General features: G+C 36.1%; 1 long non-coding RNA gene across 1 annotated transcript in view; it reads left to right on the forward strand.

Moving 5' to 3' along the window:
- Positions 1-11,162, forward strand: part of LOC116159032 — a 57,214-nt gene extending 46,052 nt beyond the window's left edge. Inside the window, exon 3 of the long non-coding RNA XR_004142884.1 lies at positions 11,073-11,162. This is a non-coding gene — a long non-coding RNA (uncharacterized LOC116159032). The remainder of the gene's footprint in view (positions 1-11,072) is intronic.
- Positions 11,163-16,417: the final 5,255 nt, after the last annotated feature.

Raw genomic sequence — 16,417 nt, forward strand, 5'->3', positions numbered from 1 at the left:
CATAATAAATAATGACCCAAATAGTTAACCGTGGTTTCCAAAAAAGCCAATTTTATTTTTCCCTGTTAACCATTTGCTCAATCAAATTTTATTTTTGCTTTATCCAAAATTGGTCCACAAATAAAAAAGTTGAATTTGCACATGTCCAAGATAATGATGTCTATTATGGGGATCTCTCTTCGAAACCGTAGGAGATACAACCATGGTCAAATTAGGGAAAAATTACGCAATTAAACAGTTACCATTACGTTATAAAGAAAACCAGAAAATTCCGAAGATATGCCAGAAAAACCGAAATAGCCCGATTTGGTTTTCATTTTTTTCTGATGTTGTTTGAACCGATACAAAAAAAAACTATATCACTGCCCTGATCACTGCCAGTGAGAAAGCCAGGAGAAAATCATCATCAACTTAATTTTTTTATTATCTCGTAAAAAAAGTACATATTTTATTGAGTAGCGAAATTGCTTGGAAAATTCCTTATTCTTGATTTAAACGACACTGACTGATATTATTTTAGATTTTAACGAGTAACTTGGAAAATCTTAAAGAAATGTTTCTTTATGCAATAACTGCTGGATAGATACGAACTCAATCGATTTCTCCCTAAACGTGACATAAACTGGAGATGAACTCGAACTAGAACACTTAAAGCGACAATTCAAAATCTCTTTAAACATTCTCTAAATTCGTCTACAAGAACTTAACAACTTTGAAAACTGACTGTCCTTCCAAAAAGATTACGGTAGACTGTCATAGACCAAAAAGGGCCCAGCAAAAAGCTTTAGCAAAAAGCTTCGTTTTCCTTATGCTACGCCTATTGTAATGAGTCCTTTCTGTTTACTTGAATTATTTTAAACATCTAACATTTTTTTAACAAAACAACAAATAACTTCTAATTAAAGTAAGTTAACGACCACATTTAAATTTTAAGAATCGAGATTTACATATACAGGGTGGCCATCATTATCTACTGTTGGTGGTGAGTCCAATAACCTCGTGACATTGTTTACACAACAATATAAACAATATACTGATTCCTAATAGTCTGAATATTTTCTCATCAGAATTAGCAATTCTCTACATAAAATTGAACGGCATTACCGAAACCATTGAATTTTTTGCAATGACGTCATGTTATGCACATTTAACAAGAAACTTGCCGGGATTCGATTTCTCGTATTTATTTCTCTTAAAACTACGCTCTATTCCTCCCTTTAGTAATGATCTCCTTTCAGTCCCTTTGATGCAATCAACATTGAAACATTTACTTTAAATCCTTCTATTGAGCTAGCGTAAGCCACTATTAGACGCTTTCCATCGCATCCCTCAACTTTCAATGCACGTTCCTTTGGCAAAGTGTATTCTGTCATTGTCGGACAAAAAAATGTTATACGTCTAAGAAATTGAGTTCGTATTTATGTCGCGTGGGTTTCCTTTCTCCCAAATCCTTCAAATTAGATACCTACTATTTCTAAATTCAGATCGTGTCCCATGTCACATTCGATTAAGGGTTTTCACGCAATGTGTTTAAAGTTTAGAACAAACTTTTCAAATGAGAATGAAAGATAGGATAAGGCTTCTGTTGTTTCATTTTATTTATAAATTAAGAGTGTCTGGACTCATTGGACAGGTAGCATCTCCTCCCCCAGAGGTGAGCTTTTAACAGCACACTAATGAACACGAGATCTGGTCGTATTGGATAAATAACGATTCAATAGCATGTCACACCAGGCTTTTAGTCTATCGTCCAGGGTTCAGTTAATGGGGCCGGAAAGCTGACGTTTCAGACACTCCGCGAAGGTGTCGGATTTCTTGGCACCCGTATACACCAGTCATCCGACCGTGCAGCGGAAACGATCTCGGTAGGGAGCGGGGCAACATCCTTGCCAGAGGGAACAATCCTCCACGCTCATGGATCGCAGGCGGTTTCCCAAGACTGGTTTCTAAAGTCACGGATGGCCGGCGCATTTCACGCAGCGAGCGGCTGCGCGGCAGCATCTCTAGGAGTGATGGAAACCCTGACAGCGATGACACTGTCCTACAAATTCAGGGACCCAGACCCAAATGAAATTTCGGTTCCGGTTCTGTTTATATTTAAGTGAAAATATTTATAATAATTTATAATATAAAAAATAATATGGATTCCGGTCTAGGGTCCGTTTCCATTTCTGAAGGAATAACGGTTTCGGTTCGGTTTTCGGTTCTTTTTCGGTTCGCTTCGGGTCCCTGCCTACAGGGCTTCCTTTTAAGCGATTCGACCTCGGGTTCGACTCGAATACGCAGCCGAAGCAAGTGTATCTCGTCGAAGATGCTCTTCATTTTCGGAAGCTGAACCAGCACTCTAGCTGCTACCCTGCTGCCCGTTTCGAGGTAAATTCGCCTCTCAAGTGTTCGTATCTGAAAGTGTTTTTGAATCCTAGAATTCTCTTTAATTTACTCCGGAAGAAACGTTAACAGTTTCCTTCAGAGGTAAAACCAAGTTTAAAAGCACTACAGAATAATCGGGAAATAGAGGCGGAAAACATAAATTAAAGTCAATCCAAATGGAGAAGATGAAATGGTTTGACCTTTAAGAGGAAGAAATGGTTTTTCAGGATTTCCAAGGGAACTGTCCCCATCAAGAAGGAATGTAAAATTTAAAACAATATTGCATAAGAAAATGTTTCTTGCGGGAATTTATCTGGAGGCGCGATTACGAAGGAGAGTAAATAGAGTAACGGTAGTTCTTAGTTTGCATTTACATTTTTTTGAAGAAGAGATTGAACTCTGGTGCAAAGTTTGAACCGAATCAATCCCAGCATTTGCCAGTTATCATTTTTACAGACAGACGCCATCGACTCTCCTAAAAATTTTGCATCGCTTTCTGAAATCGCTATGCAACTCGTTTCAGTCGTCAAAGTTTCATCGCATGATAACTGGTGGTACAAGGAATATAATATTTGTTGGTACACTTTGAAACAGACTATCCAGTTCGTTAAGTTGCACCTTTAGAGACACATAAAACGTAATCCAAAGATGCCTAATCAGAAAATCTCCTTGAACGACAAACGAGCAAAACATTTACGTAACTTTCACTTATGCATAAGGTACGTTAGAGAGCTGTTAGCAATACGCGCGAGAAGACATTCTGCATCGTTGGCGATTCCTTTGTGCAATTCCCTTCCAATTCGTTTAATTTAGACGCTAAATGAAATATATTACTTGTTACAAGCTAAACATTTTCAGAACAACTATCTACCGACCTACATATGTTAATTTGAAAAGGGCGCTTTGACATGTAAAGTACTAGACCTATTCAAAAACACGTTTTCTCAAAGTGGATGCATCAATATTCAGCACGTTGTTTCTGAATTTACACCAAATTATCACACTAGATAACTTGGGGTGTACTTAACGCGAGTTGCTCTTCAGTACATTTTGATTTAGTAAAAAGTGGAATATTATGCATAATTTAATGGACGTGCGGCACTGTGTCAATTTTAATTTAAGATTAATACGTCAATATTTACAATAGACAAGCAATTTCGCACCCGGGTTGGTTCATCGCGCCTTCTAAAAAGCACCCTAATTGTTTTTATTAAAGAGGAAAGTGAAAAATCGTAAGGTATTATATCGACATTTCTTAAAACCAATTTACAACGGTAATTGCCTTTTTAACATTTTATCCGAAATGAAACTCTCGAAATTTTCTTAATTTGGAAGAATGCGTTATGATAATTAATCAAAAGCAAACGAAAGTCTGGGTATTCCAATGATTAATGACCCTCTTTCCTTGTTTTCCAAATAAAATAAAAAGGTTGAACTTGTGTAAGGTATTGATTTTTAAACAACGTTAGGTTTTCGTTTGAGAAAACTTTTTGGAAACCCGACCGTATTTAAATGTTTGTTTAAAAAACTGCCAAACACGCGAGCGGATCCTAACGTACCTACGTGCTTCATTTATTTAATTGGATCATTTTTAAAAGTATTCTGCAAACAATGCATCAGATGCTTTCTGTTTGATTAAAGGAAGTTTACTTAAGTACATCGTTCGTTCGAATAGTGCGTGTATACGCTTTATTCTATGGTAATTTTAATAATAAAAAATCCGATTTCACGTAAAGGTTTATCTCGTCTTAGGTATAGTATGGCAGCAAGCGTGCAGATTCCTTATACGTTTTCTACGTCTAACAAGATTGGATTTGAAATAAAATTGGAGATTTCCAATAACCTCTTCACGTAAGAATGCATCGCTTAACTTATAAATTAAGTTTACTGACTCTAAAAGACAGAAAACCTTATGCTACAGCTGTCGGTAGTGAAGTATTTGTAAAGTTTCCAATTGAAGCTGAATCGGTTTTAATGCAGACGTTACATTTTGAAAGCATCAAATAGCTGTTAGGTGAATTCGTAATTTTTTTGCACAGGTTCGAAACTTTCTTGGTTTTCCTGGCAACCTTCTGTGAAGCGGAAGCTGTCGTATGAATGCTTACATGCTCATTAAGCTAGAGAACATGAAACTTAATAAAGAAAACACAAGAATCTCAGTTTTTTACTACTTTCACACACTTCCATGCAGCAATCCTATTCGTGTTTCAGGCAACTGACTCTTCAATTCCATCGTTTGAGTAAAACTAAGCAGCTATTTAAACTATGCCATTTAGGTAAGGTACTTGCAAACTTCTGTAATTAGAGACTGGTCAGTCTGCATTTATTCTACTAATTCCTTAAAGTATATTAGCTTTAATTGCTTCTGCTGAAACGTGACATTCTCAAAGAGATGCCACACTTTCCAAGTTCTTAGGCGTGCGCTTACGCCTCAATTTAATTAAAATTTTCGTGAATGACATACGCGCGGAACAAACTACTCACATCTGTTTATTTGGTCGATTACGGATTAAGTACGACTGACAGAACTTCGACAAGTCCTCTACATACAAAGAAGATCTTTTTACATTGAGTTTGTAATAAGAAACTTACACAAAAACTCCGGAATACTTAATTGAATAGAAACTCCTTTGGAAAATTCTGCCCTTTTCGGTGGTATATGTTACGGAATGCTTGTTTTCTTGGGCAAACATTTTCGGAACTTCTACAAAGCGAAGCCCTAAGGGAGATAGAGTATTTTAGCTAAAGTTTATCTCGAGGAAACTGGAAACGAGTACTGTTGATTTCATCGCGTGAACGGTGTAATATGAGTTAACATTTTGTATGCGAATGCGGTTATTTATCTATTTAAAACTGTGTATTAAGGGCCTTTTTTTTAAAGAGGGTTTTTATGTACTACAGTTTCAACTAATTAAAAAGAAATTTGTAACCATTTTAAAATAAATTGATTTATAACAGTAAAGTAAAAATTATTTATCCCTCATATATGCACATTTAATGATAGCGGGAAGTATTTATTACTTCAGCGTTGAAATTGGAACTGCCGTGAAACGCAATTCGATTTGCTTATACAATAAAGTCGAGTGTTCCGATTGGTCGCGAGTCTTCTCGACTGTTCTAGAACAAAATACGTTATTGTTCCCAAAGATTCCGTCACATCCGCCTTGGTTCTTTATCGCCGATGACGCGCTCGTGGCTGCTCGATCTCTTAAAACTGTTGTTTCTCGTTACACGGAGAATGGTTGTAGCCAAGACACAGTCCTACGCAACTCTTGTTCTATAGCGCGAACTTGATGGCGGTCCTTGCACGACGACCTCCTCGTGCATCTTCCATTCTTGCATAAAAAAACAATCCACCGTCTTACGAATCGGGGTCACAGACCAATATTTCCACCCCTATGCCTTGGAAAACGACCTCCATCATATTGCGGACGATGCGCCAGTGCAACTTATGAAGATCACATCCCGTATCTAATAGCAACGGACACGTTTTCTCAAATACAGTGCCATCTATGTATAAACTATTTGGTTGAGTCTTAAGTGGCGAAACTTGGATGGCAGTCCCCAGGGCATGACTTAGGCAGTCGATTCTCGCCCCTTGGTTCAATGGTAGAGCGTTGGGCTATAAAGTCGGAGGTCGGGTGTTCGAACCTGGACTGAGTTGAGAATTTTTATCGGTAACAGAGATGGGAATTTGCTTAGACCAGTTTTGAGCATTCTGCCGGCTACTCGGAATTAGGTTTTCCTGTAGTTTTCCTAATTCGTAAGACCCGAGTAGTATAGAACAACTTAAGACCTTCTGCAGAGGCTCCTCAAAAAGCATTATGCGGGCCACTCTCTAATTGGGCGCAAGCCTGTTGAGGGCCCAGAACAAGAGAGGCATAATAAATAAATAAACAAACTCCAGTGCATGCGCCAGAGCGTTGTCGAAGTTCTCATGTCGCGTAAGTTTCAAAACTTGATACGTTTCCACATCGTGAACACCATCGATAATCGTCTGCACCGCCGGCTGCTCCATAAGCCTTTCAGGAACCGACCATACGATACCAATCTGATTAACGACGCTAGATCGGCTTCGAGGCCCTGCAAAGTTGCGCCAGATTTTTGCGTTCGTGCTTTTCATTGGGCGAAATACACTTGCTGTAAATGTTTATCTGAAGATCGAGCTCCAAACCTTTTTCTGGTGCAATTCGATTTGCTTATAAGCAAAGTCTTCTCGAATGTAGTAGAACAAAACAGGTGCTTTTTCCCGGATCCGCCTTCGTTCTTTATCGTCGACGCACAATTTTACATGGCGCCTCGATATTTATCGGGATTTCTTGAATATTCGCTACAATAATGTTGGTTAAAAGTCTTATTTAGTTCGATGTAAAGAACAGAATATTTACACTATGGATTGGTTAATGTTAATTCAAATTCGTTTGTCATACCGTTTCAATTTTCTTGATGGACAAAAATACTTTAAGTATAGCAAAGTCAGGACCTTTTAGGAAAGGCGAAAGAAAATTTGTGCAATAAATTTATTTTTACGTATTGAATAAACACAAATTTCGTTAGTTAAGGTAAGTACGAAAATTGTAATCGCGAGGAAACTTTTCATTTACGTTGCCCTCATCATGCATGAAAATTAAGAAATTTGCACTTACTTCAAACTGAGAGATCTAATTTGACCGCACATCATCTTTCACATTCAAACACTGACTAATTTATTATAAATACATTTGTGAAGAATTTGAGAATTTGGTGACGTGATCGAATGTTATCTTTAGCCTTCTCTACTAGTTAAGGCGACACATTTTATTGTGAGAAAAAAAGATTAAATTCGACAACATTCTATGTAATCAAGTGAACCTTTATAAAATCAACCTTGTTTTATTATACAGGATGATCTTTCACGTTTGGGTTGTTTTTTGGTTCGACTCTCAATTAAAAAAATTGTATTCTCACCTTAAAGATGTGATGTTGGGTACGTGACGTTATTTAGCCCCCCAGGTACGATCATGAAATTGATAAAAATGGCTAGAGGGCACCTCAATTAACCCATTAAGAGTATTACAATTCTAATATTAATACCTGATCATTGTTGACCTATCGACATGATTTCTGTGATCGTATCGTCCATATTTTAAATTTCATACGTCAGAAAATGGTTTAACATACTGCTGTATAAAATGCCAAACAATGTATCACGCACATGCGATCGATTGCAACAAATTAGTTAATAAAATGTTCATTACCTAATAAATAATAATCTTATTATCCGATCCTGTCTCCAATTTTCTTTCATAGATTCGCAAAAAGACACTCACAAAAGGCCTCATATATTCGTACACTGCTCTGATCGAAATAGGTGCTCACAATACACTGAATATGTGAAAAACATTGGGATTGTCTCGAAGCAGAACTATTCACTGTTCTACGGGAAATTAACCTTGTGAACCACCTTCTGAACTGTCTCTCCTACACAGCAAACTTCTCCACCAAGAATGATTAATTAACCAAATGAACGACCTGTTCGTCTTCTTAACCATTTTTCTCTTTTCGGATTTTACTATCCTTCTCCTCTCTCATTTCTGACATTAACTAACTGAATCCACCTTTGGCCACAGGTCATTTTTGTTCGGAAATAAGACGGCTGGCTCCACTCGTCTAATACCCCAACAAGGAAAGTGCAAAAAAATGATGTATTTAAAAAATCAACCTTTTAAGGTTTGAAGTTGTACAAGAGCGATAACAATTTAAAACATTCTCCTGTAGCATCAAGTCAGTATTGTTGATTTTCGAAGACTTTGAAATTCAAGGCAACGGTGTCATACGTACAAGGCTGAAAAGAAAAGCAGTCACACGTCAAAAATTTTTAAAAATCTTGAAAACCTTTAATGCCGGGTATAGGAAAATGTGGTATCAAAGGACGTAGATTTTCATGTAGATTTCGAAAATGCCATAAACTATATATTTGAAATAAGAGAGTTGCTATCCACATCCGCTAAAACCGGAAATGAAACGATCACGATAATATTTTCTTTTAATAGATCATAAAAATGTTGGTATGCAAAGTTTTAAGATTTAAATTACCAATGAGAGCCTGAATACCTTTAGATAACGGCTTGAGTGAAACAGCCTGTATATTATGTCGATTCTTTCAAACATATTGTTTTTACAGGAATATCTATAGATTATTATCTGTTAATATGTCTGGAAGTTTCGTAGACAATTTAGAGGGAGATTTGTAGGCAAATCCTTAAAGAGGTTTCCATGACGACAAAGAGGGTTTGTGTAATAAAATCCATCCATCTTAAATTGCTAGCTTTTTTATTCAATATTACACATATACCTGTCAAATATCGCCCATCTACTGCCACCATACAAGAATGCTATGAATGTAGAATACATACGCATTTAATCTTATCCAAAACACCTTAGCATTATTTTCGACGGAGATCGTTCTATTTGTAATTAGTTAATGGCATCCTGTTTAGTCAGATTTATGTTTGCATTTAAATCCCAAATGACAGTCATAATTTATTAACATCATTAATATTAAAAAGATAAATTGCGAAAGATTGACAATGATCTACTACGAAGGGATTATTACCTTTATTTAAAAACAGCTAGTAGGCGATGTATTTCTAATCAATTTTTTATTACTCATTAATCATGCTGTATACATTTCGTAAGGGTAGACGCGCGTTATTATTGCTTCGCACTGAGGGATGAGTTGTAAATTGAACATTAAATCTGCGGAACCTTTATTTAAAGTATTTCGTCCTCAAAGAGGGATTATCCGGAAGACGTCGTCCTTTCCGCTCGAGTTCGTTTGAAAAACGTGTTTCTGTGCTCTATACTTGCATAATTTCAATAAAGCATGTTAAGACCAATTGAAAGTTATCTATTCTACTTAGGCTTTAATACATTAATCCACCATTTGTACTAAACTAATGTTGCAAAGCATTTCCATGTAACAGACATTACACCTTAACAATGATTTATGTACAATATACACTCATGTAAAGATTTACAATTTTTGAGCGTCGACGGTATTGCTGGCGTATGGCGTATCTTCTGGGGCCGTTTGTAGGCACCGTTGTTAGAAGGATGTACCGATAGAGAACTGATACGTCAGCTATCTGCATCAGCGAATGATCTGGTGCGCCCCGGTGGGTGATGACGGTAGTGGGCTCAAGCACGCAGAAACTGGTTGAAGAACCCTCGGATGATGTTCTGGCTATGCCCTTTGTTTAAAAAAATGTTGACCTGCTTGTCAATTTTATCCAGACGAGCGGCTATTATAGTCTCTTTCAAGGTGTATTTCGGCAAAAACCCACCTTTCCATAATACTCTTCCTCTTGGAATCCTAAGTTGGCTCAAGATTACCTACAAAAACTGAAATTTAACATTAAAACTGGTAATGTTAGTGTCTTTAGCTTCCTCTGAGCGTAGCGAAACGCTATCGAAATTTAGAGTAAAGGATATTGACTTCGGCTCGAAACAGGAAATAACCTGTAATGGAACCGAATTTACCCGCTAAAATTCGATTTAAATATTCCCTAAGCCGTTCCTGCCGCCACCAAAGAATTCAAGATTGCGCTTTGTTTCGTTTCCGTGGAACACGTGTTTTTTTCTTCTCTGCTCTACATTGAAATGGGCCATAATTTACATTAAAAGTGTGAAATATAACGCTATATAAGGTTCCATGTTATTTTCTACGTAAATATGTTGGTTTTCAATTTACAGTATCCCTTTCTTCTTAGCCTGGTTCTTAGTGATGGTTTTACCTGCCAACCCGCAATATGAATTAGTGACCGATTTACATGTTTTTATTTATATTTAGATACAGTATGTTCCCTTAGGGATGATATTCAATACGAGTATGCAGAATTAAACTGCAGAATTAAACGATATAAATAAATAGTATGGCGATTCGTGGATGGTGCTGCATTTGAAAACATCGATACTACATTTTAATTTATAATTGAATTTTTTGCAGCTCATCTCCTTTCTTTCGCATTAATATGTCACTGTTTATTTACAGGGTGCTTCATCTGGGGGCCAGTGACGTACGTTAGGTGGTTGATTGTTACATATTGCAGTTGGCATTGAGAATTAATTACTTTATACTAATGTTTTGCTACGACATGTTCCTTTGTTGTGTTGTAATGTGATCCGTAACGTTATGCTCCTACTATTTATTTGAACCGAGTGATTATGATTATTAATATTTGACAGGGACTTGTTTCGAATATGTACTGTGCCGATATTTAATCTCGAATTGACGTAGCAGAGGCTGGCTAAAGTTCAGAACTGACATACGCAGGGATATATGTTTTACGTGCTGTTTTTTTGTGTCTTAGAAAAGAGCCATCTTGCCGACAAATGTAAATACTTAATTTAATTGACAGGTGGATGTGATTTATCGCATTTTCTGTGTAGTTAAGAGATGAAATTTTATTTTTCCTAGATTTTAAGTTTGGATTTATCTCTTCGGGCCAATTGCACCGTCAAAATTAAGTATCCCTTAAAGTTAAGCATAACTTAAATACCTTAGCAACGATTGTCTTAAGAATCGTTGCCATAGATTTGAAGTTCGACTTAACTTTAAGCAAGGCTTAATTTGTAGGTGCAACTGGGGCTTAATGTCTCATAAGAAATTGATTCTTTGTTGTCAATTAGGTATGATTGGTTGTTGTAATTTTGATTTTCAGAAGAAAAGCGTCGCTTTTAGCCACAATCAACGCAGAACTACGTTTCGTTGAAGAATTTATTCGCTTTTTGCGAATTCCATTGCCTTTTTATGCCCAGCCAACATTGAAAGTTTTCGTCCAATGTGAGATTGAAGATAGAAGAAATTTCGTTCGTGAAGCCGGAAGCTGAATTCGAGGCTAGTTTTTGTTCTACGTTTTGAAGTATTGGCCATCAAAGGTGCTGCAAGGAGAGGTGTTTGCGGCGTTGATTGAACATTGTAATTTTGTTTTTGTGCACTGTGTACGGATACCTTTTATTTGGATATTACAATTCCCGGACAAGTAATATAAGTAGTTAAGTCTTAATTTTAGTCTTTTTGTAATAATTGTTTGAGTGTTTGTACCATTTTCCTTTTGTGTGTTAAGATTAAATCGCAGTTCTGTATTCTCACATTAAATTTCCGTGTGTTCCATTAACTACGACATCATTTCTAATTTACCTGTGTGTTTATTGGAAGGTTCCCAAGGTGCTTTTAATTATTCAAAATTTTGAAGTTCAGTTGGGAGTTTAAGGTATTTGGTCTGACCCACTATCTGTGAGAAGTTAACAGGTTAACTGAGAGCAGAGTCGAATCTCTTCTCTGTGCTGGGGAGAAGTTTTGTGCCGTGATAGTAAGTAAAAGGAAAGAGCTAGCTGATGCAGATTTAATAACTTTTTGGAAACTATAATCTATTCATCCAGAAGAAATATTTGAGCTACTCCTGAAAAACTCCCAGGTCATTTCAATGAACATTTTTATTGGTCGAGTTTTTGAAACCTGCAACACACGCATCCCTAACGTCAAACCTGTCATTGCGTCATGTGAATGTGATATGCGATTTTCAAATTTTTGGGGTTTTTAAAATTTTTCTTTTTCTTACATTGGCCAAAATTTAGCGGGAGTGGCTTAACTTTATGGGGTGGCTGAATAGATAATAGGGAAAGGAATTTTACAATTTTTAGACATCTAAACCTTATGTAAGTATAGGTATGTGTAGTGCTAATAATAGTGAGACATTAAATTTTACAGAAAATGTTTCAAAGATGCGAAGGAATTGGTCCTCAAAAATACCTTCATTTCGTGCGGGCAATGTGTAACAGCATAACACCTTAGTAGTGTCAAAACGTGGACATTAGAGCTTTGATCTCACAATTTCAACATTTGAAAGATTGAAAGGTACACAAAGCTTTCACGGCTAGTGATGTGGATTGTAAAATAACGATTTGTAAGTTACATAAAAAACGGTTATATTACGCGTAACTTACAAGAGGCCGGTTTTTTTATGTAATTTATGTCTTTTATGAAACTTACGTAACTTACGTTTTTAATTTAAAAAACCGTAATTTTTGTAAGTTACATAAATGTAATACCTATTTGATACATTTTGATCGGTACTACCACAGACCATCAACGGTACTACCAACGTAAACGATTCACCGTTGAATTTAGTTTGGTTTAATAAAGATGATACAGCCTCTAATTCGCGATCTGGAACTTCTTCCTCCAAACGACGCGTGATGGCGAAATACCTACTGCTTGGGTATTTTATTTAATACACAAAAATATATAATTTAACAAGTGTTTTTATTTTCAAACACTCACAAAATTCAAAAAGGTTTATACAATACTGAAAAAAAACATAAAAAACATAAATGACAGGTAATTTTACAAAAATATTCGTAAATTACATAAAAAACATAAATTACTGGTAATTTTACTGTAAAATTACGGTTTTTTTTTTAAAAAATGGTGTTACATAAATTACATAAAATACATCAACAATTGGTAATTTTACACGTAATATTACGCACTTTAAAAAAAACGTGTAATTTAAAATCACTAGTTTCTAGTCTATAACTTTTGATTGAGAAGTCTGATCGAAAAAGTACGAATTGATTTGGATTCTACGCACCCAAATTAATAAAAAAAAAGTGTTTTCCCGAGAAATTTTGGTGTAGTCGATTTTTGGTAAAAAAGGAAGGTTATACACTGCTTTTTTGAGCCTCGAACAAAAAAATGTCTCAGATCGACCCGGAAAAAAAATTTTCTTATAGGATGTGGCCTGTAGAATCCATAATTTCGAACAGTTCCAAGATTGGGCTACTAGTTCAAAAGTTACAGCCCTTTGAATTTTTTTCGAAATTGGTTTCTAATCTATAACTTTTGATTGAGAAGTCTGATCGAAAAAGTACGATTGATTTGGATTCTACGCACCCAAATTAATAAGAAAAAGTGTTTTCCCGAGAAATTTTGGTGTAGTCAATTTTTGGTAAAAAAGGAAGGTTATACACTGCTTTTTTTTAGCCTCGAACAAAAAAGGTCTCTGATCGACCCGGAAAAAAAATTTTCTTATAGAATGTGGCCTGTAGAATCCATAATTTCAAACAGTTCCAAGATTGGGCCACTAGTTCAAAAGTTACAGCCCTTTGAATTTTCTTTCGAAATTGGTTTCTAGTCTTAACTCTTGATTGAGACGTCTGATCGAAAAAGTACGAATTGATTTGGATTCTACGCACCCAAATTAATAAGAAAAAGTGTTTTCCCGAGAAATTTTGTTGTAGTCAATTTTTGGTAAAAAAGGAAGGTTATACATTGCCTTTTTTTGAGGCCCGAAAAACAAATTGTCTCAGATCGACCCGGAAAAAAATTTCCGTATAGAATGGTGCCTGTAGAATCCATAATTTCAAACAGTTCCAAGATTGGGCTACTAGTTCAAAATTTACAGCCCTTTGAATTTTTTTTCGAAATTGGTTTCTAGGCATAATCATCACTAATTAGATCCATCCATGCAACATTTGCAACTCACTAATATAACAACACGTTTGCTTTAAACATGAAATGCAAATAGCATTAGAGTCTACTAGAGCAATAACACACAGTTTATTACACAGCATCAAGCAATACATTTCATATACAGCACCAAAGCTTGTTAACGTCGGTTCATTACTCATAATCTATGCTCCTACAACGGCAAAGAAAATGGAATTTGAAAAGGAGGTAGTATATAAATCCCCATTGCCCTTATTACGGCTATGCCTTCTATAACAGCGGAGGCAAGTACGCACTTGAATTACTAATACAGCATCATATACTATAAATGCGTGTGCTATATTATTTATGATCAAACGTTTCCCATTCTCGCAATTGCGCACTACGCACGATGAACGGAAACAAACCAGCAACAAATTGGAAACAGGATAATAAATTTCGTATTTTATGTACTGACAATTTTCCCGTAAACTTTTTATATCGCCAACTCATTAAAGCATTACAAGCTCATCAATCATTTGCATCCATGACTTTACAACTTTGCGCGAACAATATCCTGCGAAAAAGGGAGTTCGGTTAAATTATAGACGTATTGCCATTCAAATCCTTTGATCCCTTACTAAATCAACCTCTGATGCTCGTTACCCGATTCCGCATAATATGTGGGGAGGGGGATATTTCGATTTGTGCAGGTAAAAAAGCGTTTGAAGTCTTGTGTGCACCGTTTCGCATGATATCGGGCAAAGAAAGCGTCTTTGTATGTGGAAAAAATCGCGTCTGGGAAAGCTACTTTTGAGATATACGGAAAGTTGTGTTCCGAGGCGTGTTAAGGTTTTTCCATGTATAAAGTGAAGTTTTTTTTTAAATTTAAGAAATATAATGTACATTTCACAAAAAGTTTGAATTATGAGACCATTTTTCACCGAGGATAGCTGAAGGCATTTCGTTTTCATTAAATAAAACAATATATTATAAACCTTACCCTTTGGACGACTGCGGAAGACGGGTAAGACAAATTTTAGTACTTTAGACTTCGTTGTGAATACATTTGGCGAGTTGAAGATCACATTTATAAAAGTCTTCGTTTGCGTCAAGGTTCCAGCCCATTTAGATAGCGCATATCAGCGCTCAACGCTCAGATATTATGCAATTAATAAAGCTCTAAAGTCCTCTTTCACATTTCTTAAACGTTTTCCATTTGATGTAACGTTTCACTCTTACAGTCTTAGTGCAAGTTGACTACGAAAATGAGTTTATGATTAGGCATTCCTAAACGTTTATCTAATAAAGAATAATGGTCCACTTTCTCCAAATGTATTTACTTTAATTTATGGCATTCGTACACACGACGCGACGCCGAGCTCGGCTCGTTAAGAAGTAAGGATTTCCTGTCAATTTATTTCTGATTTGTTGTGGAACGCTCTAGGAAACGGAATATAATAATTAAATAAATGAAGATTTTACTTAATTGGAATCTACGAAACCAGGAAAAGTGTTTCCCATAAATTGATTTTATCTTTCTTCGATATTATTTTATTACAAGTTGGATACACGCAAATAGCTTTAGCGATAGTGGTTTACTAAAAATGATCCTTTACTGCGGTCATGAACTTTTGCCATTAGAAATTTATGTTATATTTTGGAGTACCGTACTGAAGTAAAAGTTAGTAAAAGGTGTAGATCTGGCGTCATTCGCAGATGTGGAAGCCGCAGCAAATTGCGGTGGTGGTCGAGAAATTTACGACGCTCGAAATGAGCAAAATACTAAGACAATATGTAAATTCTAACCCCAAATATCTTTCCATGTCAGATTAACTTTCAAAACTTTTCGAAGGAAGGTTGACTGGACAGTACATTTCCCATCAAGGGATAGAATCAAGTAATTTTTTACATTGTATCCTATTTTGTATTTCACGTGCTCAATTTTTAGGTGGTTGGCATTTTTCTCTGTGTATTTTATATCCAATACATAATGTGCATGGGCGCAAAAAGGTTATGGTCAAAAGCATATTGTATAATCTGGATTTCGCCAGGATCGCAGCTGCACCACTACACTAATCAGTGTCTGTACCGCTATTATGAAACATGATTTTAATAACCATTTGCCGCAATGCATGTGATTTTGAACCAATACTAAACATAACGTCTAAACGTAATCCTCTTGTCACCTGTCGGTTGATCCATTCATATCACCACATCATCTTTTCGTTTTACAAAACAGTCTTTGTCAAGGCTAGCAATTTGCAACGAATAATTACAAGGTGGGTAAATTACACTTAAAATCAGAAATTCGTATTTGATCGTTTTAGATTGTAACATTCTGCAACTGCGATATGCCTTTTACTATGGAAGAAAATAATCTGCTTTTCCAGTCCTATTCCGTAATCTAAGTAAAGGCGGAAACGGAACGTATTCGACTCGCCTGCGCATGGAGAAGTTTCGAGAGGCAGCTCCTAAACATGTCGTTGATTAAGAGAACTTACCCCGCCACATTCTTCGTGTAGGTAAGCGATTTGACGATACAGGAAGTGTTGCTTGTGGAAAATCGCCTGGTCG

This window comes from Photinus pyralis, unplaced genomic scaffold (assembly GCF_008802855.1).
Source record: "Photinus pyralis isolate 1611_PpyrPB1 unplaced genomic scaffold, Ppyr1.3 Ppyr1.4_LG1, whole genome shotgun sequence".
NCBI classification, from domain to species: Eukaryota; Metazoa; Arthropoda; class Insecta; order Coleoptera; family Lampyridae; genus Photinus; species Photinus pyralis.